A 24,990-nucleotide genomic window follows, 5' to 3' on the forward strand; every position below is an offset into this window, starting at 1 on the left:
TGCCTTTGCAGGCAGGAGGCTTTTCCACGCCAGTGGCAGATGTGAAGTTGCTGCACTTTTTTATTTATTTTTATGTTTTATTGTCATCAGGGACTTGTGTTGTTTTCCTGCTCGCGAGGAGCCCAGTAAAGTAGTGTCACATTTGGGGGGGAAAAAATGCATTTAAAGAATTTTAAAAATGTAAAAATTATAATAAAATATATATAAATATAAAATATAAAAATATTACATTAATAGAATTTTTTTTTAAAAAAGGTATATTTAAAAAATATAATAAAAAGTCGGAATTTCAAATAGGCAAAAAAGTCTATTTTACAAACATATATGGAGAATATTTTTTTAAATAGCTGACATGAGAAATAAAAATGTTCAACATTTGGGGTAAAAAAATGCATTTAAAGAATTACAAAAATATAAAAATAATTATAAAAAATATATTAATATTAAAATATTACAATAATAGAATTTAAAAAAAGGTACGTTTAAAAAATATAATAAAATGTCGGCATTTCAAATAGGCAAAAAAGTCCATTTTACAAACATATGGAGAGTGTTTTTTTAAATAGCTGACATATTACGAGAAATAAAATTGTGTTGTTTTCCTGCTCGCGTTGAGCCCAGTAAAATAGTGTCACATTTGGGGGGAAAAATGCATTTAAAAAATATAAAAATAATAATACAAATACATATTAATATACAGATATTACATTAATAGAGTTTTTAAAAAAGGTACTTTTGAAAAATATAACTAAAAGTCGGAGTTTCAAATACAAAAGTACATCTAGACATTTTTTTAAATAACTGAGATATTACGAGAAATTAAATTGTGTTGTTTTCCTGCTCCCAGTAAAATAGTGTCACATTTGGGGGGAAAAAATACATTTAAAGAGTTTGAAAAATATAAAAATAATAATGAAAATACATATTAATATACAAATATTACATTAATAGAATTTTTAAAAAGGTACGTTTTAAAAATCTAACTAAAAAGTCGGAATTTCAAATGGGCAAAAAGCCTATTTTACAAAAATATATCTAGAATATTTTTTTTAAATAAATGACACATTACGAGAAATAAAATTGTACGCTTACGCAATTTTTCTTTTTATGTCATCAGGGACTTGTTTTTTCCCCCTGCTCGCGATGAGCCTAGTAAAATAGTGTCACATTTGAACAAGTAGATAATAATAATAAAATAATAATAAAAAATATATAAATATAAAATATAAAAATATTAAATTAATATAATTGTTTTTTTAAAAAGGTATGTTTAAAAAATATAATAAAAAGTCGGAATTTCAAATAGGCAAAAAAGTCTATTTTACAAACATATATGGGGAATATTTTTTTAAATAGCTGACATATTATGAGAAATAAAATTGTTCAACATTTGGGGGAAAAAATGCATTTAAAGAATTACAAAAATATAAATATAATAATAAAAAATATATAAATATAAAATATTAAAATATTACATTAATAGAATTTTAAAAAAGGTATGTTTAAAAAATATAATAAAAAGTCGGAATTTCAAATAGGCAAAAAAGCCTATTTTACAAACATATGGAGAGTGTTTTTTTAAATAGCTGACATATTACGAGAAATAAAATTGTGTTGTTTTCCTGCTCGCGTTGAGCCCAGTAAAATAGTGTCCCATTTGGGGGAAAAAAATGCATTTAAAAAATATAAAAATAATAATACAAATACATATCAATATACAAATATTACATTAATAGAGTTTTTAAAAAAGGTACTTTTGAAAAATATAACAAAAAGTCGGAATTTCAAATAGGCAAAAAAGTCTATTTTACAAAAATACATCTAGAATATTTTTTTAAAATAACTGACATATTACGAGAAATAAAATTGTACGCTTACACAATTAAACTGTGCTTTTTTTTAATGTCATCAGGGACTTGTTTTGTTTTCCTGCTCTTGAGGAGGCTAGTAAAATAATGTGACATTTGGGGGGGGGAAAAAGCATTTAAATAATTTTAAAAATATAAAAATAATAATACAAATACAAATATTAAATTAATAGAGTTTTTAAAAAAGTATGTTTAAAAAATATAACAAAAAGTCAGAATTTCAAATAGGCAAAAAAGTCTATTTTACAAAAATACATCTAGAATATTTATTTTCAAATAGCTGACATATTACGAGAAATAAAATTGTGTTGTTTTCCTGCTCGCGATGAGCCCCAGTAAAATAGTGTCCCATTTAAATAAAAAATTATATAAATATAAAACTATTACATTAATAGAATTTAAAAAAAGGTACGTTTAAAAAATATAATAAAAAGTCGGAATTTCCAATAGGCAAAAAAGTCTATTTTACAAACATATATGGAGAATATTTTTTTAAAAAGCTGACATATTACTAGAAATAAAATTGTACGCTTACACGATTAAGTTGTGTTTTTTTATTTTATTTCACCAAGTACTTGTTTTGTTTTCCTGCTGGCGATGCATTTTTTTTAAATGCATTTAAAGAATTAGAAAAATATAAAAAATAATAATAAAAAAATTATAAATATAGAATATAAAAATCTTACATTAATAGAGTTTTAAAAATGGTACGTTTAAAAATATAACAAAGTTGGAATTTCAAATAGGCAAAAAAGTACCGGTATATTTTACAAAAATATATAGAGATTTTTTTTTTTAAATAACTGACACATTACGAGAATTGTACGCTTACACGATGAAGCTGTGCTTTTTTTTTTTTTCACATTTGGAGGGGATAAAATGCATTTAAAGAATTTGAAAAATATAATAATAATAATAAAAAATATATAAATATAAAAATATTACATTAATAGAGTTTTAAAAGAAGTACGTTTAAAAAACCTAACAAAAAGTCGGAATTGCAAATACTTCATTTGTCGCCATGGAGGCGAGGATTAGTGATTTGGAAGTAGCTAAAACACGGATGGATGTTAGCTGCTAGCTAGGTAGTCATGTTTTAAAGCACCTCTTCCTGAGGGCGTTTAAGTGTTATAACTTCACCTTTATCTTTACTTTTTAGGCCAACATGCGTCCGTTCTCCCTTTTCTGTCTACACACAGTGTCTGCTTGTAAGTACTCTGTGTGTGTGCACTGCCGAACATGCTCCTCTGCTCGTAAAACCAGGGGATTGGTACTTTTTAGAGGCGGTATAGTATCGAATATGATTCATTTAACATACTAGTATACCGGTTTACCTCTGATATTACCTGAGAAACAGTAGCTGCTGTTCTCCAAATTGCACGTCCGTGTGGCAATCTGTGATATTCACACGCATGGCGGCCGGGCTGATTTATGCCTGTGCGGTCAGGGAGGTTTTCCGCTCCGGCGGCAGATGTGAACTTGCTGTACATTCTTCGCTCGTCGGGGGGTTGTTTAGTTTCCCCGCACAACATGCGGAACACATCATTTACCATCTTTCAAACTTTGCAACGCTACAAGAATAAAATCAACATTTATGGGAATATTTTTCATAACAAGAAAAAAATGTTGGATAAAATAATAGTTTAGTGTATAGAATAATTATCAAGTCCACTTTATTTATGCAGCACTTTTAAATGGTTTCCAAAGTGGTGCACATTATAAAAGATTAAAAAGTGTGTAGAATAAGACTGGATAAAATAATGAAAAACACTAAAATAGGCCAAAACAAATCATGTTGACTTGTTTCAATAAGAAATAAAAATAGAATTTTGAAAGAAAACATTTGTAACTGTATAGAAATTTTTTTTTTTTTTAAATCAAGTAAGAAACCAGAAAATAAATAAAAATAAAAACAGTTTTAATTTACAGTAAAATTTGATTTATGAGAAAAAAGTCTGGATTTTACAGTAAAAAGTTGTACTCTTACAAGGTAAATTTGCAATTTTATGCAAATAAACACAGAATCTTAGGAGAAAAAAGCCCACATTTGAAAAGGAAAAGGTCATCATTTTCAAGTATAAAAGCAATAATATTAGGAGAAAGTTTGAAGAATAAAGTCAAAATGTTATGAGAAAATGTTTCATAATTATAACAAGAACATTTTTTTGATAAACTAATAGTTTAGTGTATAAAATAATTATCAAGTCCACTTTATTTATGCAGCACTTTTAAATGGTCTCCAAAGTGGTGCACATTATAAAAGATTAAAAAGTGTGTAGAATAAGACTGGATAAAATAATGAAAAACACTCAAATAGGCCAAAACAAATCATGTAGACTTGTTTCAATAAGAAATAAAAAAACAGAAATAGAATTTTGAAAGAAAACATTTCTAACTGTATAGAAATTACATTAAAAAAAAAATCAAGTAAGAAACCAGATTAAAAAAAAAAAAAGTTTTAATTTACAGTAAATTTTGATTAATGAGAAAACAGTCTGGATTTTACAGTAAAAAGTTGTACTCTTGCAAGGTAAATTTGCAATTTTACGCAAATAAACACAGAATCTTACGAGAAAAAAGACCACATTTGAAAAGGAAAAGGTCATCATTTTCAAGTAAAAAAGCAATAATATAAGGAGAAAGTTTGCAACGTTACAAGAATAAAGTCAACATTTTATGACAAAATGTTTCATAATTACAACAAGAAAAAAAATGTTTGTAAAATAATAGTTTAGTGTATAAATAATGATCAAATCCACTTTATGTATACAGCACTATTAAAGCACTTTTAAATGGTTTCCAAAGTGGTGCACATTATTAAAGATTAAAAAGTGTGTAAAATAAGACTAGATAAAATATTGAAAAACACTAAAATAGGCCAAAACAAATCATGTTGACTTGTTTCAATAAGAAATTTAAAAAAAAAAATAGAATTTTGAAAGAAAACAATTGTAACTCTATAGTTACTCTTAGTTAAAAAAAAAAAAATTAACTAAGAAACCAGAAAATAAAAATAAAAAAAGTTTTATTTTACAGTAAGATTTGATTTATGAGAAAAAAGTCTGGATTTTACAGTAAAATGTTGTACTCTTACAAGGTAAATTTGCAATTTTACGCAAATAAGCAAAGAATCTTACGAGAAAAAAAGCCCACATTTAAAAAGGAAATTTTCAAGTAAAAAAGCAATAATATTAGGAGAAAGTTTGCAACGTTACAAACATAAAGTCAACATTTTATGAGAAAATGTTTCATAATTATAACAATAATTTTTTTGGGATAAAATAATAGTTTAGTGTATAAAATAATTATCAAATCCACTTTATGTATACAGCACTATTAAAGCACTTTTAATAAAAACACTAAAATAGGCCAAAACAAATCATGTTGACTTGTTTCAATAAGAAATAAAAAAATAAAAATATAATTTTGAAAGAAAACATTTGTAACTGTATAGAGATTACATTTAAAAAATCAAGTAAGAAACCAGAAAATAAATAAATAAAAAACAGTTTTAATTTACAGTAAAATTTGATTTATGACAAAAAAGTCTGGATTTTACAGTAAAAAGTTGTACTCTTACAAGGTAAATTTGCAATTTTACACAAATAAACACAATCTTACGAAAAAAATATTTTCCGCCCTCATTTGATCATGCACGCGGGCGACGCGTGTCAAGCCGGGTTATTCCCATAGTTCATATTCGTAAAAAACAACAACTTAGATGATAAAAACTAGATCGTACAACAGAGTTAATCTGATGTTCCAATTTAAAATCATCGTCGAACATAAAACCAAAATTTGTGACTGTAGGTTTTTAAATAAGACATCAGGGGGTCCAGGTCACTGGGGGGAGCATTCTGTTATACTTTTGAGTCAAATAAAATAATTTCCGTCTTGTTCTCATTTAAGTTTAAAAAGTTTACATGCTTTTATGTCCTCAAGACGATCTAAAAGCACTTTTAAATGGTTTATTAAGGACAAGTGGTAGAAAATGTGTTATTAATCTACTTGTTCATTTACTGTTAATATCTGCTTATTTTCTATCTACACTTCTATTAAAATGTAATAAAAACTAATTCTTCTCTTCTTTGATACTTTACACTAGTTTTGGATGTTACCACACATGTATGCATCAATCCGATACCAAGTAGTTCCAGGATCATACGTTGGTCATGTACAAGTCATAGAACTTGCTGTACATTCTTGGCTCGTCGGGGGGTTGTTTAGTTTCCCCGCACAACATGCGGAACACATCATTTACCATCATTTAAGCTTGAAATACCGGTGTGGGCGGGCGCGCGGTCAAAAAGAAAGATTTGATGGAAAAGCAGCAAAGAAAAACACCCGAGGTGGAAACTATAAATTGTCCGCGTAAAATCCAATCGGAGGAAACGCACTCTGACAGGGAAACCATCACGCTGCTCTGCGGTTTTCCAGCGCGGCCGCTCACTTCGGACCTCATCGCTTAAAGTACTTTTCACTGCGAGAGGCGGACTGGGCGGTAAGAAAGAAAAGTATTATTTGCCTAAACTCCGAGCGGACCACTTAAAGGCCAATATTATTGATCGTGGCAATCATTCCGTTTGGTGCGTCATTCCGTACGAGAGTCGGGACTGGGAAAGCCATTACTGAGGGCCCCATGCTAAATGCATTACCAGGGGAAAAGAGGCATCGTAGCCTGGTCCTGGAATAAATACATAAGGGGAAATAAAATGGAGTAAAATCACACATAGTTTATTTGACTCAAAAGTATAACAGAATGCTCCCCCCAGTGACCTGGACCCCCGGATGCCTTATTTAAAAACACACAGTCACAAATCTTGGTTTTAAGTTGGACAATGATTTTAAATTGGAACATCAGATTAACTCTGTTGTACGATCTAGTTTTTATCATCCAAGTTTGTAGTTTTTTTTTTACGAATATTAACTATGGGAATAAGTAGAAACATGTTTTAAGACGTGATTTAAAAGTCATTAAAATGGGAGGTTGTTCCAAAGTTTTGGAGCCACACCATCACCTCTGGATTTTAAACGGAGGTTTAAGAAGAAACTGATCAGCTGACTGTCAGAATAATTATCACACAACTTGTTTGCTTGCACTTCAGGTTGCCCTGCGTGAAGACAAAGCTGTCCTTGTTCTTATCGAGCAAAGGCGGACAGCTTGTAAGTCTCCACTGTGTGCCACGGAAAGCGCCTCGCCGTAGAAGTGTCTGTGTTTCAGATCTCGAGGGGCCGTATCAGGACCCGAAATCTCCCAAGAAGATAAGGCAGACGAGCAGAGAAGGGGGCAAACCTGACACCGCTCCAAGCACATTTTGTTTGAACTGTTTATGACACGGCGGAAGAGAGGGGTTAGTGTGTCTGCCTCACAATACGAAGGTCCTGAGTTCAATCCCGGGCTCGGGATCTTTCTGGGCGGAGTTTGCATGTCCTCCCCGTGAATGCGTGGGTTCCCTCCGGGTACGCCGGCTTCCTCCCACCTCCAAAGACATGCACCTGGGGATAGGTTGATTGGCAACACTAAATGGTCCCTAGTGTGTGAATGTGAGTGTGAATGTTGTCTGTCTATCTGTGTTGGCGACTTGTCCAGGGTGCACCCCGCCTTCCGCCCGAATGCAGCTGAGATAGGCTCCAGCGACCCCCCGCGAGCCCGAAAGGAATAAGCGGTAGAAAATGGATGGATGGATGGTTTAAGAAGAAACTGATCAGCTGACTGTCAGAATAATTATCACACAACTTGTTTGCTTGCAGTTCAGGTTGCCCTGCGCAAAGGCGGACAGCTTGTAAATCTCCACCGTGTGCGACGGAATGCACCTCGCCGTAGAAGTTTCTGTGTTTCAGATTTCGAAGGGGCCGTATCAGGACCCGGAATCTCCCAAGAAGATAAGGCGGACGAGCAGAGAAGGGGGCAAACCTGACACCGCTCCAAGCACATTTTGTTTGAACTGTTTATGACCCAGTGCTGGGGCTGCTGCATAACGTGACCACTCCCCTTAGAAGCAGCTTCAGTTATGTAATCAGGGAATGCCCAAATAAATGGGGAGGCGTGGAACTTTTTCCTCAGAGCGTGGGGGTGACACCGTACAAGGGTGCGGGTCCTCATGAGCTGAATTGAATCCTGTCTCTGTTTGATTCCTTGCTTCTTGTCCTGTTTAATAGATAGTTCGTTGTTTGAACCTGACACTGACCTTGTGGGGGTGTACATTTTTAAAAGGTCCGACGTATATCGTGGCGCTAATCCGTCAAGAGATTTAAAAATAAACAAAGAGGTTCTAAAGTGAACTGGGAGCCAGTGAAGTGATGGTAAAATCTGTTTTTTTTTTTAGTGGCAGTTAGAAGGCGAGCAGCAGCATTTTGGACTAACTGCGACGGAGCGATCGAGGCCTGCTTCATTCCAACTTAGAGGGACTTGCAGTGGAACAAACCCGATGAAATAAAATGCATGGATTACCCGCTCAAAGTGGTTAAAAGATAAAACTGATTACATTGTTGCTAAAAGTCTTTGGTGATAAAAACTAGATCGTACAACGGAGTTCAGTTCAGTTCAGTTTATGTGGAACATGCATACGATACAATGTGATGCATCACACATTTCCACTTGTCATTACAGCACAGCCGAAAAGGAGTAGGAAGAAGCAGAGTTTATTTAATCCTACCCCTTTCCATACCATAGCAATTAAATAAAATGCATGGATTACCCGTTCAAAGTCGTTAAAAAATAAAACTGATTTAATTTTTGCTAAAAGTCTTAGATGATAAAAAGTAGATCGTACAACATGATGTTCCAATTTAAAATCATTGTCCAACATAAAACCAAGATTTGTGACTGTGTTTTTAAATAAGACATCCGGGGGTCCAGGTCACTGGGGGGAGCATTCTGTTATACTTTGTAGTCAAATAAGATAATTTCCGTCTTGTTCTCATTTAAGTTTAGAAAGTTTACATGCTTTTATGTCCTCAAGACAATCTAAAAGTGATTTTAAACATGTGTCTCTTTTCTTTTAAAGGTTATATGATATATTTTATTTAATTGTGCTGAATGGGCAGGATGTACATTGAAAACAGCACTACAGTGATGACAACCCTCCCACCCACCTGGACTGACACACAGTCATGATTGAGCTGGTGTCACGGCCGGCCCAGTACTGTACCTAAAAAAAGTATTTCCCGCCTTCATTTGATTATGCACGCGGGCGACGCGTGTCAAGCCGGGTTATTCCCATAGTTAATATTTGTTAAAAAAAAAATAAAAATTTAAATGATAAGAACTAGATCATACAATGGAGTTAATCTGATGTTCCAATTTAAAATCATTGTCCAACTTAAAACCATGATTTGTGACTCTGGGTTTTAAATAAGGCATCCGGGGGTCCAGGTCACTGGGGGGAGCATTCTGTTATACTTTTGAGTCAAATAAAAAAAAATTCTGTCTTGTTGTCTAAGTTTAGAAAGTTTACATGCTTTTATGTCCTCAAGACAATCTAAAAGTGATTTTAAACCTGTCACTTTTCTTTTAAAGGTGATATGATATATTATATTTTATTTAAATGTGTTCAATGGGCAAGAATATAGACTGAAAACAGCACTACAGCACTGACCCCCCCTCCCACACGCAGTCATGATTGAGCTGGTGTCATGGCGGGCCCAGTACTGTACCTGGAAAAAGTATTTTCCGCCCTCATTTGATCAGGCACGCGGGCGACGCGTGTTAAGCCGGGTTATTCCCATAGTTAATATTCGTAAAGAAAAAAAACTTGATACCAACTTAAAACCAAAATTTGTGACTGTAGGTTTTTAAATAAGGCACCAGCGGTTCCAGGTCACTGGGGGGAGCATTCTGTTATACTCTTGAGTCAAATACAATAATTTCCGTCTTGTTCTCATTTAAGTTTAGAAAGTTGACATGCTTTTATGTCCTCAAGACAATCTAAAAGTGATTTTAAACATGTCACTTTTCTTTTTTAAAGGGGCATAGATTTGCGTATCATCCGCATAAAGATACATATTTTTTAAATGTGTTGAATGGGCAAGGATATAGACTGAAAACAGCACTACAGCACTGACCCCCTCCCACACGCAGTCATGATTGAGCTGGTGTCATGGCGGGCCCAGTACTGTACCTGGAAAAACTATTTTCTGCCCTCATTTGATCATGCAACGTGTGTCAAGCCGGGTTATTCCCATAGGTAATATTTGTTAAAAAAACCCAAAACAATTTAGATGATAAGAACTAGATCATACAATGGAGTTAATCTGATGTTCCAATTTAAAATCATTGTCCAATTTAAAACCATGATTTGTGACTGTGGGTTTTAAATAAGGCATCCGGGGGTCCAGGTCACTGGGGGGAGCATTCTGTTATACTTTTGAGTCAAATAAAATAGTTCTCATTTAAGTTTAGATAATTACATGCTTTTATGTCCTCAATACAATCTAAAAGTGATTTTAAACATGTGTCACTTTTCTTTTAAAGGTGATATGATATATTATATTGTATTTAAATGTGTTGAATGGGCAAGGATATAGACTGAAAACAGCACTACAGCACTAACCCCCTCCCACACGCAGTCATGATTGAGCTGGTGTCATGGCGGGCCCAGTACTGTACCTGGAAAAAGTATTTTCCGCCCTCATTTGATCAGGCACGCGGGCGACGCGTGTCGAGCCGGGTTATTCTAATAGTTAATATTTGTTAATATTCGTAGAAAAAACAAAATTTGGGTGATAAAAACTACATCGTACAACAGAGTTAATCTGATGTTCCAATTTAAAATCATTGTCCAACTTAAAACCAAGATTTGTGATTATGGGTTTTAAATAAGGCATCCGGGGGTACAGGTCACTGGGGGGAGCATTCTGTTATACTTTTGAATCAAATAAAAAATCTTCCGTCTTGTTCTCATTTAAGTTTGGATAATTACATGCTTTTATGTCCTCAATACAATCCAAAAGTGATTTTAAACATGTGTCTCTTTTCTTTTAAAGGTTATATGATATATTATATTTTATTTAATAGTGTTGAATGGGCATGATGTACACTAATAACTGCACTACAGTGCTGACCCCCTCCCACCTGCCTGGTGTCATGGCGGGCCCAATACTGTACCTGGAAAAAGTATTTTCTGCCCTCATTTGATCATGCAACGTGTGTCAAGCCGGGTTATTCCCATAGGTAATATTTGTTAAAAAAAAACCCAAAACAATTTAGATGATAAGAACTAGATCATACAATGGAGTTAATCTGATGTTCCAATTTAAAATCATTGTCCAATTTAAAACCATGATTTGTGACTGTGGGTTTTAAATAAGGCATCCGGGGGTCCAGGTCACTGGGGGGAGCATTCTGTTATACTTTTGAGTCAAATAAAATAGTTCTCATTTAAGTTTAGATAATTACATGCTTTTATGTCCTCAATACAATCTAAAAGTGATTTTAAACATGTGTCTCTTTTCTTTTAAAGGTGATATGATATATTATATTTTATTTAAATGTGTTGAATGGGCAAGAATATAGACTGAAAACAGCACTACAGCACTGACCCCCCCTCCCACCACACGCAGTCATGATTGAGCTGGTGTCATGGCGGGCCCAGTACTGTACCTGGAAAAAGTATTTTCCGCCCTCATTTGATCAGGCACGCGGGCGACGCGTGTCAAGCCGGGCTATTCCCATAGTTAATATTCCTTCACGAGCTGCCACCGACTTGATTATTTTGGCACGCGGGCAAACAGCCGCGGCTTTTTCCGGGCGGCGCGTACAGTATCAGAGGCCGGCGGTCGCGAGGGTTGATCCACGCGCTGGCAAAAGACTCAGCACATGGCCGTAATGAAGCCAGGCCGAGCAGAGCGGGTCACATTAGAAATGCATGAAGGCCAATAGGTGGTTACCTGCGCCGGGCTCCAACCCATTTATAGCCCATCAAGTGCTATCAAAGCGGGGAAATGTTTTTGGAGCGCTATAGTGTCAACAAAACATGCAAAAAACGTCTGTCCAAGTCGACGGCGACCACAGAAGGCGCGAGGCGTCGGCTTGGACGCCTCCACTGTAGCTTGGACGCAGACTCCGCCGCCTTTAACGACACTTTAAAAAGCGCCGTAATTTTTTTTTTTTTTTTTAACACTTCCGTCTCATTATCGGCCGGCCACTTGGCAGACGCCGGAGACGTCCTTGCCCAGAACGAAGGCCCGAACCTGGGCAACTTTCCTGCTGTCCACCCACCGCTCCCCGAGACTTTGGGTGCGCACTTAATCATGATTAATCGCTACCCGGGTAATCAGATACCACATCAAAAGGTTGGAGATGACAGTCCAAGGACGCTTGGGAGGAAACAAGGTATACCAGGCATTCATTAGCTTTGGCACGGCGCTCATACATTAGCCCATAACCCTTTATTGTCCTAATTAGGCTGGAGAGGCTGCTGCTCGGCTGCGTTTTACATATGATAGTTCAGTGTTTTGCAACCTTTTTTTTTTGAGCCAAGGCACAATTTCTTTATTGAAAAAAATCCGGAGGCACACCGCCTTCGTTCTCAGGACTGGACTGTGCACCTTACCTCCTTTTGCACTATTTTTCTTTTTCTTTCCTTGCTATGTTTTGCATATTTGTAGACCGTCGCACTGATACCGGAGTTGCTTTTAAAGGCCTACTGAAAGCCACTACTAGCGACCACGCAGTCTGATAGTTTATATATCAATGATGAAATCTTAACATTGCAACACATGCCAATACGGCCGGGTTAACTTATAAAGTGCCATTTTAAATTTCCCGCGAAACTTCCGGTTGAAAACGTCTATGTATGATGACGTATGCGCGTGACGTCAATCGTTGAAACGGAAGTATTCGGACACCATTGAATCCAATACAAAAAGCTCGGTTTTCATCGCAAAATTCCACGGTATTCTGGACATCTGTGTTGGTGAATCTTTTGCAATTTGTTTAATGAACAATGGAGACTGCAAAGAAGAAAGCTGTAGGTGGGATCGGTGTATTAGCGGCTGGCTGCAGCAACACAACCAGGAGGACTTTGACTTGGATAGCAGACGCGCTATCCGACCGCATTGATGATCGGGTGAAGTCTTTCGTCGCTCCGTCGATCGCTGGAACGCAGGTGAGCACGGGTGTTGATGAGCAGATGGGGGCTGGCTGGCGTAGATGGATAGCTAATGTTTTTAGCATAGCTCTGTGAGGTCCCGTTGCTAAGTTAGCTTCAATGGCGTCATTAGCAACAGCATTGTTAAGCTTCGCCAGGCTGGAAAGCATTAACCGTGTAGTTACATGTCCATGGTTTAATAGTATTGTTGATTTTCTGTCTATCCTTCCAGTCAGGGGTTTATTTATTTTGTTTCTATCTGCAGTTAAGCCCGATGCTATCACGTTAGCTCCGTAGCTAAAGTGCTTCGCCGATGTATTGTCGTGGAGATAAAAGTCACTGTGAATGTCCATTTCGCGTTCTCGACTCTCATTTTCAAGAGGATATAGTATCCGAGGTGGTTTAAAATACAAATCCGTGATCCACAATAGAAAAAGGAGAAAGTGTGGAATGCAATGAGCCAGCTTGTACCTAAGTTACGGTCAGAGCGGAAAAAGATGCGTCCTGCACTGCACTGTAGTCCTTCACTCTCACGTTCCTCATCCACGAATCTTTCATCCTGGCTCAAACGAACGGGGTAATCGTCGCTTTCTCGGTCCGAATCGCTCTCGCTGCTGGTGTAAACAATGGGGAAATGTGAGGAGCCTTTCAACCTGTGACGTCACGCTACTTCCGGTACAGGCAAGGCTTTTTTTTTATCAGCGACCAAAAGTTGCGAACCTTTTCGTCGATGTTCTCTACTAAATCCTTTCAGCAAAAATATGGCGATATCGCGAAATGATCAAGTATGACACATAGAATGGATCTGCTATCCCTGTTTGAATAAAAACATTTAATTTCAGTAGGCCTTTAATCGCATTCTACCTGTGTATAGTGACAATAAAAGGCATTTTACTCTAATCTACCAGCAGAAAACATTAAAAAAATGAAACTCGGCAGTCGATATTGACAGTAAAAAGTCGTTCTCGCAATTGTTGGACATGAATTCAAACCATAACCCAATGTTTTTCCACCACTGAGATTATGTAATTTCACCTATTTTGGGTTAAAAATATTTTTTGCAAACCAGTAATTATAATCCGCAAATAATGTGCCGTTGTTGTGCTGTCTAGAACTCGGCAGAGTAACTGTGTAGTACTCTTCTATATCAGTAGGTGGCAGCAGGTAGCTAATTGCTTTGTAGATGTCGTGATCACAATATGCAGACGACAGCGGGAGGCAGAGTCCAGGTAAAAAGGTATCTAATGCTTAAACCAAAAATAAACAAAAGGCAAGTGCCGCTAAGAAAAGGCATTATTGAAGCAAAAACGAAAAAAACTGAACTGGCTGCAAAGTAAACAAAAACAGAATGCTGGACGACAGCAAAGACTTGCAGCGTGTGGAGCAGACGGCGTCCACAAAGTACAATATATTGCCAAAAGTATTTGGCCACCCATCCAAATGATGAGAATCAGGTGTCCTAATAAAATCCAGCACTTAGGCATGGAGACTGTTTCTATAAACATTTGGGAAAGAACGGGCCGCTCTCAGTGATTTCCAGCGTGGAACTGTCATAGGATGCCACCCGTGCAACAAATCCAGTCGTGATATTTCCTCGTTCCTAAATATTCTGGGTTTGGAGGTTGCCAGGAGAGCGCTACATTTTGGACTGCATTGTGCCGAGTGTGAAATTTGGTGGAGGGGGAATTATGGTGTGGGGTTGTTTTCCAGTAGTTGAGCTTGGCCCCTTAGTTGCAGTAAAAGGAACTTTGAATGCTCCAGGATACCAAAACATTTTGGACAAATCCATGCTCTTAACTTTCATGTTAGATCCACTATGGACTGGACTCTCACTATTATGTTAGATCCACTATGGACTGGACTCCCACTATTATGTTAGATCCACTATGGACTGGACTCTCACTATTATGTTAGATCCACTATGGACTGGACTCCCACTATTATGTTAGATCCACTATGGACTGGACTCTCACATTATTATGTTAGATCCACTATGGACTGGACTCTCACACTATTATGTTAGATCCACTATGGACTGGACTCCCACTATTATGTTAGATCCACTATGGACTGGACTCTCACTATTATGTTAGATCCACTATGGACTGGACTCTCACACTATTATGTTAGATCCACTATGGACTGGACTCTCACATTATTATGTTAGATCCACTATGGACTGGACTCTCACACTATTATGTTAAATCCACTATGGACTGAACTCTCACTATTATGTTAGATCCACTATGGACTGGACTCCCACTATCATGTTAGATCCACTATGGACTGGACTCCCACTATCATGTTAGATCCACTATGGACTGGACTCTCACTATTATGTTAGATCCACTATGGACTGGACTCCCACTATTATGTTAGATCCACTATGGACTGGACTCTCACTATTATGTTAGATCCACTATGGACTGAACTCTCACTATTATGTTAGATCCACTATGGACTGGACTCCCACTATCATGTTAGATCCACTATGGACTGGACTCTCACTATTATGTTAGATCCACTATGGACTGGACTCCCACTATTATGTTAGATCCACTATGGACTGGACTCTCTCACTATTATGTTAGATCCACTATGGAATGGACTCTCACACTATTATGTTAGATCCACTATGGACTGGACTCTCACACTATTATGCTAGATCCACTATGGACTGGACTCTCACTATTATATTAGATCCACTATGGACTGGACTCTCACACTATTATGTTAGATCCACTATGGACTGGACTCTCACACTATTATGTTAGATCCACTATGGACTGGACTCTCTCACTATTATGTTAGATCCACTATGGAATGGACTCTCACTATTATGTTAGACCCACTATGGACTGGACTGTCACACTATTATGCTAGTTCCACTATGGACTGGACTCTCACTATTATATTAGATCCACTATGGACTGGACTCCCACTATCATGTTAGATCCACTATGGACTGGACTCTCACTATTATGTTAGATCCACTATGGACTGGACTGTCACACTATTATGCTAGTTCCACTATGGACTGGACTCTCACTATTATATTAGATCCACTATGGACTGGACTCTCACTATTATATTAGATCCATTATGGACTGGACTCTCACTATTATGTTAGATCCACTATGGACTGGACTTTCACTATTATGTTAGATCCACTATGGACTGAACTCTCACTATTATGTTAGATCCACTATGGACTGAACTCTCACTATTATGTTAGATCCACTATGGACTGGACTCTCTCACTATTATGTTAGATCCACTATGGAATGGACTCTCACTATTATGCTAGTTCCACTATGGACTGGACTCTCACTATTATATTAGATCCACTATGGACTGGACTCCCACTATCATGTTAGATCCACTATGGACTGGACTCTCACACTATTATGTTAGATCCACTATGGACTGGACTCTCACACTATTATGTTAGATCCACTATGGACTGGACTCTCACACTATTATGTTAGATCCACTATGGACTGGACTCTCACACTATTATGTTAGATCCACTATGGACTGGACTCTCACTATTATGTTAGATCCACTATGGACTGGACTCTCACACTATTATGTTAGATCCACTATGGACTGGACTCTCACACTATTATGTTAGATCCACTATGGACTGGACTCTCACACTATTATGTTAGATCCACTATGGACTGGACTCTCACACTATTATGTTAGATCCACTATGGACTGGACTCTCACACTATTATGTTAGATCCACTATGGACTGGACTCTCACACTATTATGTTAGATCCACTATGGACTGGACTCTCACACTATTATGTTAGATCCACTATGGACTGGACTCTCACACTATTATGTTAGATCCACTATGGACTGGACTCTCACACTATTATGTTAGATCCACTATGGACTGGACTCTCACTATTATGTTAGATCCACTATGGACTGGACTCTCACACTATTATGTTAGATCCACTATGGACTGGACTCTCACACTATTATGTTAGATCCACTATGGACTGGACTCTCACACTATTATATTAGATCCACTATGGACTGGACTCTCACTATTATGTTAGATCCACTATGGACTGGACTCTCCCATTATTATGTTAGATCCACTATGGACTGGACTCTCACACTATTATGTTAGATCCACTATGGACTGGACTCTCACACTATTATGTTAGATCCACTATGGACTGGACTCTCACACTATTAACTAGATCCTCTGCGCTCCTCTCCAAGGTTTCTCGTTGTCATCCCATTGGGTTGAGTTTTTCTGAGCCGGGGACGTCGTCGTGACTTGTGCAGCCCTTTGAGACACTCGTGATTTAGGGCTATATCGCTAAACATTGCGGATTATAACTACCGGTTTGCAAACAAATACTTGTAACCCGGCTAGGTGAGATGACATAATCCCCCGCGGCACACCCGACTGTACCTCACAGTGGTTGAAGAAAACCGTGGTAGTTGACCACACCGACATGATCGGTTTTATTTTGTTCACACGGGTGATTTACCGTCACTTTCAGGAGGGACAAACACAAGACGGGCTCTCCCATCCCGCATTATTTGACTCATCCTACCGCACACTGCGAGGTGTGAGCCGCACTCTATATTTCATTCCTTCCTCTCCCCCCACCCCCCCCTCCACTCCGCCTTCTCCGCTGTTTTAAGTCTCCCTGGATGGAGCCTGGCTTGCGGTGCACCATTTTCCCAGCTACAGTAGCAGTGGTGCTGGGCCTTGTTCAACCCCATTATTTCTGGGAGCCAAATTCCCATGGTCCCAGGAACAGGCGTGCCAGCTCTGCCTTCTTGGCTGCCTTCCCTGGTATTGTTTCCTTTGTTACATCCAGAGCTGCATTTCAGCCCGTTAATGTTTGTGCTGGGAGGTCCGAATTCCCAGCGTTCAGCTTTAGAAAAGGTAACTTCAAGTTCAGAATGCAACCACTTTTTTTTTTACCCGCGGAAAATTATGTTTGGTCTTTGATTTTCTTTTCTTTTCTTTTTTCCTACTTTTATATTTACCATTTTTCTTCTTTGTTGTGCATGGTGATAAAAGTCCATATGAAATGTTTGCAGGCAGTGCAACCATAAAATCTCTCAATGCAAACGGCTCAGGTGGCTCCTAATCCGCCAGCGTTGTGTTTCCAATTAAAACTACCTTTTTTTATGAACATATTTATTCATTTTCATAACCTTTTACATATTCCACCCCTAAATTGGCACCTGTGTCGGTGCGCAACCGCATCCTTTTCTGTTCTAATGCATGTTTTGTATTTCATACAGAGGAGTAATGTGCACAAAATCTTAAAAAATGATGTCAAAATAAAACTAAAAAAATTACAGTATTTTCCGGACAATAGGGTGTACCGGATTATAAGGCGCACTGCCGATGAATGGTCTATTTTCGAGCTTTTTCCATATATAAGGCGCACCGGTTTGTAAGGCGCACTGCCGACAAATGGTCTATTTTCATTCTTTTTTCATATATAAGGCGCACTGGATTATAAAATGCAATGCCGATGAATGGTCTATATTCTATATTTTCTTCGTATATAAGACGCACTGCCGACGAATGGTCTATTTTCGATCTTTTATAATATATAAGGCGCACCGGATTATAAAACGCACTGCCGATGAATGGTCTATTTAAAAAAACCAAAACGTTTTTCATATATAAAGCGCACCGGATTATAAACGGCAATGCTAATGAATGGTCCATTTCCGACCTTTTTTCATATATAAGGCGCACCAGATTACAAGGCGCACTGCCGATGAATGGTCTATTTGCGTTCTTTTTTCACATATAAGGCGCACCGGATTATAAAACACACCGCCGATGAATGGTCCATTTAAAAAACTTTTTTTTTCATATATAAAGCGCACAAGATTACAAGGCGCACTGCCGATGAATGGTCTATTTGCGTTCTTTTTTCACATATAAGGCGCACCGGATTATAAAACACACCACCGATGAATGGTCCATTTAAAAAAACTTTTTTTTTCATATATAAAGCGCACAAGATTACAAGGCGCACTGCCGAAGAATGGTCTATTTGCGTTATTTTTTCATATATAAGGCGCACCGGATTATAAAACACACCGCCGATGAATGGTCCATTTAAAAAACTTTTTTTTTCATATATAAAGCGCACAAGATTACAAGGCGCACTGCCGATGAATGGTCTATTTGCGTTCTTTTTTCACATATAAAGCGCACCGGATTATAAAACACACCGCCGATGAATGGTCCATTTAAAAAACTTTTTTTTTCATATATAAAGCGCACAAGATTACAAGGCGCACTGCCGATGAATGGTCTATTTGCGTTCTTTTTTCACATATAAGGCGCACCGGATTATAAAACACACCGCCGATGAATGGTCCATTTAAAAAACTTTTTTTTTCATATATAAAGCGCACAAGATTACAAGGCGCACTGCCGAAGAATGGTCTATTTGCGTTATTTTTTCATATATAAGGCGCACCGGATTATAAAACGCACTGCCGATGAATGGCCCACCTTAAAATAAAAATAAAAATCATATATAAGGTGCATCGGATTATAAAGCGCAATGCCGATGAATGGTCTATTGTCTATATTTTTTCGTATATAGGACGCACTGCAGACGAATGGTCTATTTTCGATCCTTTTCCACATATAAAGCGCATCGGATTATAAAGCGCAATGCCGATGAATGGTCTATTGTCTATATTTTTTCGTATATAGGACGCACTGCAGACGAATGGTCTATTTTCGATCCTTTTCCACATATAAAGCGCACCGGATTATAAGGCGCAATGCAGATGAATGGTCTATTTTCTATATTTTTTTCGTATATAGAACATACTGCGGACGAATGGTGTATTTTCGAGCTTTTTCCATTTATAAAGCGCACCGGTTTATAAGGCGCACAAATGGTCTATTTTCATTCTTTTTTCATATATAAGGCGCACTGGATTATAAAATGCAATGCCGATGAATGGTCTATATTCTATATTTTCTTCGTATATAAGACGCACTGCCGACGAATGGTCTATTTTCGATCTTTTCCAATATATAAGGCGCACCGGATTATAAAACGCACTGCCGATGAATGGTCTATTTAAAAAAAACAAAACGTTTTTCATATATAAAGCGCACCGGATTATAAACTGCAATGCTAATGAATGGTCCATTTCCGACCTTTTTCATATATAAGGCGCACCAGATTACAAGGCGCACTGCCGATGAATGGTCTATTTGCGTTCTTTTTTCACATATAAGGCGCACCGGATTATAAAACACACCGCCGATGAATGGTCCATTTAAAAAACTTTTTTTTTCATATATAAAGCGCACCAGATTACAAGGCGCACTGCCGATGAATGGTCTATTTGCGTTATTTTTTCACATATAAGGCGCACCGGATTATAAAACACACCGCCGATGAATGGTCCATTTAAAAAACTTTTTTTTCCATATATAAAGCGCACCAGATTACAAGGCGCACTGCCGAAGAATGGTCTATTTGCGTTATTTTTTCATATATAAGGCGCACCGGATTATAAAACGCACTGCCGATGAATGGCCCACCTTAAAATAAAAATAAAAATCATATACAGGTATAAGGTGCATCGGATTATAAAGCGCAATGCCGATGAATGGTCTATTGTCTATATTTTTTCGTATATAAGACGCACTGCAGACGAATGGTCTATTTTCGATCCTTTTCCACATATAAAGCGCACCGGATTATAAGGCGCAATGCAGATGAATGGTCTATTTTCTATATTTTTTTCATATATAGAACGCACTGCCGATGAATGGTCCATTTCCGACCTTTTTTCATATATAAGGCGCACCAGATTACAAGGCGCACTGCCGATGAATGGTCTATTTGCGTTCTTTTTTCACATATAAGGCGCACCGGATTATAAAACACACCGCCGATGAATGGTCCATTTAAAAAACTTTTTTTTTCATATATAAAGGGCACAAGATTACAAGGCGCACTGCCGATGAATGGTCTATTTGCGTTCTTTTTTCACATATAAGGCGCACCGGATTATAAAACACACCGCCGATGAATGGTCCATTTAAAAAACTTTTTTTTTCATATATAAAGCGCACCAGATTACAAGGCGCACTGCCGATGAATGGTCTATTTGCGTTATTTTTTCACATATAAGGCGCACCGGATTATAAAACACACCGCCGATGAATGGTCCATTTAAAAAACTTTTTTTTTTAATATATAAAGCGCACCAGATTACAAGGCGCACTGCCGAAGAATGGTCTATTTGCGTTATTTTTTCATATATAAGGCGCACCGGATTATAAAACGCACTGCCGATGAATGGCCCACCTTAAAATAAAAATAAAAATCATATATAAGGTGCATCGGATTATAAGGCGCAATGCCGATGAATGGTCTATTGTCTATATTTTTTCGTATATAGGACGCACTGCAGACGAATGGTCTATTTTCGATCCTTTTCCACATATAAAGCGCACCGGATTATAAGGCGCAATGCAGATGAATGGTCTATTTTCTATATTTTTTTCGTATATAGAACGCACTGCCGACGAATGGTCTATTTTCGAGCTTTTTCCATATATAAGGCGCACCGGTTTGTAAGGCGCACTGCCGACAAATGGTCTATTTTCATTCTTTTTTCATATATAAGGCGCACTGGATTATAAAATGCAATGCCGATGAATGGTCTATAGTCTATATTTTCTTCGTATATAAGACGCACTGCCGACGAATGGTCTATTTTCGATCTTTTCCAATATATAAGGCGCACCGGATTATAAAACGCACTGCCGATGAATGGTCTATTTAAAAAAACCAAAACGTTTTTCATTTATAAAGCGCACCGGATTATAAACTACAATGCTAATGAATGGTCCATTTCCGACCTTTTTTCATATATAAGGCGCACCAGATTACAAGGCGCACTGCCGATGAATGGTCTATTTGCGTTCTTTTTTCACATATAAGGCGCACCGGATTATAAAACACACCGCCGATGAATGGTCCATTTAAAAAACTTTTTTTTTCATATATAAAGCGCACAAGATTACAAGGCGCACTGCCGATGAATGGTCTATTTGCGTTCTTTTTTTCACATATAAGGCGCACCGGATTATAAAACACACCGCCGATGAATGGTCCATTTAAAAAACTTTTTTTTTCATATATAAAGCGCACAAGATTACAAGGCGCACTGCCGAAGAATGGTCTATTTGCGTTATTTTTTCATATATAAGGCGCACCGGATTATAAAACGCACTGCCGATGAATGGCCCACCTTAAAATAAAAATAAAAATCATATACAGGTATAAGGTGCATCGGATTATAAAGCGCAATGCCGATGAATGGTCTATTGTCTATATTTTTTCGTATATAGGACGCACTGCAGACGAATGGTCTATTTTCGATCCTTTTCCACATATAAAGCGCACCGGATTATAAGGCGCAATGCAGATGAATGGTCTATTTTCTATATTTTTTTCGTATATAGGACGCACTGCCGACGAATGGTCTATTTTCGAGCTTTTTCCATATATAAGGCGCACCGGTTTATAAGGCGCACTGCCGACAAATGGTCTATTTTCATTCTTTTTTCATATATAAAGCGCACTGGATTATAAAATGCACTGCCGATGAATGGTCTATATTCTATATTTTTTTCGTATATAAGACGCACTGCCGACGAATGGTCTATTTTCGATCTTTTCCCATATATAAGGCGCACCGGATTAGAAAACGCACTGCCGATGAATGGTCTATTTAAAAAACCCAAAACGTTTTTCATATATAAAGCGCACCGGATTATAAACTGCAATGCTAATGAATGGTCCATTTCCGACCTTTTTTCATATATAAGGCGCACCAGATTACAAGGCGCACTGCCGATGAATGGTCTATTTGCGTTCTTTTTTCACATATAAGGCGCACCGGATTATAAAACACACCGCCGATGAATGGTCCATTTAAAAAACTTTTTTTTTCATATATAAAGCGCACCAGATTACAAGGCGCACTGCCGAAGAATGGTCTATTTGCGTTATTTTTTCATATATAAGGCGCACCGGATTATAAAACACACTGCCGATGAATGGCCCACCTTAAAATAAAAATAAAAATCATATATAAGGTGCATCGGATTATAAAGCGCAATGCCGATGAATGGTCTATTGTCTATATTTTTTCGTATATAGGACGCACTGCAGACGAATGGTCTATTTTCGATCCTTTTCCACATATAAAGCGCACCGGATTATAAGGCGCAATGCAGATGAATGGTCTATTTTCTATATTTTTTTCGTATATAGAACGCACTGCCGACGAATGGTGTATTTTCGAGCTTTTTCCATATATAAGGCGCACCGGTTTGTAAGGCGCACTGCCGACAAATGGTCTATTTTCATTATTTTTTCATATATAAGGCGCACTGGATTATAAAATGCACTGCCGATGAATGGTCTATATTCTATATTTTTTTCGTATATAAGACGCACTGCCGACGAATGGTCTATTTTCGATCTTTTCCAATATATAAGGCGCACCGGATTATAAAACGCACTGCCGATGAATGGTCTATTTAAAAAAAAAAAAACGTTTTTCATATATAAAGCGCACCGGATTATAAACTGCAATGCTAATGAATGGTCCATTTCCGACCTTTTTTCATATATAAGGCGCACCAGATTACAAGGCGCACTGCCGATGAATGGTCTATTTGCGTTCTTTTTTCACATATAAAGCACACCGGATTATAAAACACACCGCCGATGAATGGTCCATTTAAAAAACTTTTTTTTCATATATAAAGCGCACCAGATTACAAGGCGCACTGCCGAAGAATGGTCTATTTTCGATCTTTTCCCATATATAAAGCGCACCGGATTATAAAACGCACTGACGATGAATGGCCCACCTTAAAATAAAAATAAAAATCATATATAAGTCAAGTCAAGTCAAGTCAAGTCAAGTCAAGTCAAGTCAACTTTATTTATATAGCACATTTTCAACAACTTTTTAGATTGCACCAAAGTGCTTTACAGGTTAAAAAAGCATGGAGCAAACAAAAAACAAACAAAACAAAAAAAAAAGGTTGCAAGGTGTATCGGATTAAAAGGCGCAATGCTGATGAATGGTCTTTTGTCTATATTTTTTCCGTATATAGGACGCACTGCAGACGAATGGTCTATTTTCGATCCTTTTCCACATATAAAGCGCACCGGATTATAAGGCGCAATGCAGATGAATGGTCTATTTTCTATATTTTTTTCGTATATAGGATGCAATGCCGACGAATGGTCTATTTTCGATCTTTTTCCATATATAAGGTGCACCGGTTTATAAGGCGCACTGCCGACAAATGGTCTATTTCCATTCTTTTTTCATATATAAGGCGCACTGGATTATAAAATGCATGAATGGTCCGCTTAAAAAAAAAATAAAAAATTCATATATAAGGCGCACCGGATTATAAAACGCACTGCCGATGAATGGCCCACCTTAAAAAAAAAAAAAAAATCATATATAAAGTGCACCGGATTATAAGGTGCAATGCCAATGAATGGTCTATTGTCTATATTATTTTCGTATATAGGACGCACTGCCGATGAATGGTCTATTTTCGATCTTTTTCCATATATAAAGCGCACCGGATTATAAAGCGCAATGCCGATTAATGGTCTATATTTGTTTCGTATATAAGACGCACTGCCGACGAATGGTCTATTTTCGATCTTTTCCCATGTATAAAGCGCACCGGATTATAAAACGCACTGCCGATGAATGGTCTATTTTTTAATCTTTTTTTCATATATAAGGCGCACCGGATTATAAGGTGCACTGCCAATGAATGGTCCATTTCAGACCATTGTTCATATATAAAGCGCACCAGTTTACAAGGTGCACTGCCGAAGAATGCTCTATTTTTGGTCTTTTTCTATATATAAAGCGCACAGGATTATAATGCACACCGCGGATGAACAGACTATTTAAAAAAAAAAAATCCTTTCATATATAA

At 37.2% G+C, this 24,990-nt stretch overlaps 1 long non-coding RNA gene across 2 annotated transcripts in view; it reads left to right on the plus strand.

Moving 5' to 3' along the window:
• Positions 1-24,990, plus strand: part of LOC133657629 (uncharacterized) — a 256,487-nt gene that overhangs the window by 159,603 nt on the left and 71,894 nt on the right. Inside the window, exon 12 of one of the 2 annotated variants that reach the window (XR_009827304.1) lies at positions 6,974-7,825. The exons of the other annotated variant lie outside the window; for it this stretch is intronic. This is a non-coding gene — a long non-coding RNA (uncharacterized LOC133657629). Of the gene's footprint in view, positions 1-6,973; positions 7,826-24,990 lie in introns of those variants that run through there. 2 annotated transcript variants of the gene reach the window in all.

Source organism: Entelurus aequoreus, linkage group LG09 (assembly GCF_033978785.1).
Source record: "Entelurus aequoreus isolate RoL-2023_Sb linkage group LG09, RoL_Eaeq_v1.1, whole genome shotgun sequence".
Taxonomy (NCBI): domain Eukaryota; kingdom Metazoa; phylum Chordata; class Actinopteri; order Syngnathiformes; family Syngnathidae; genus Entelurus; species Entelurus aequoreus.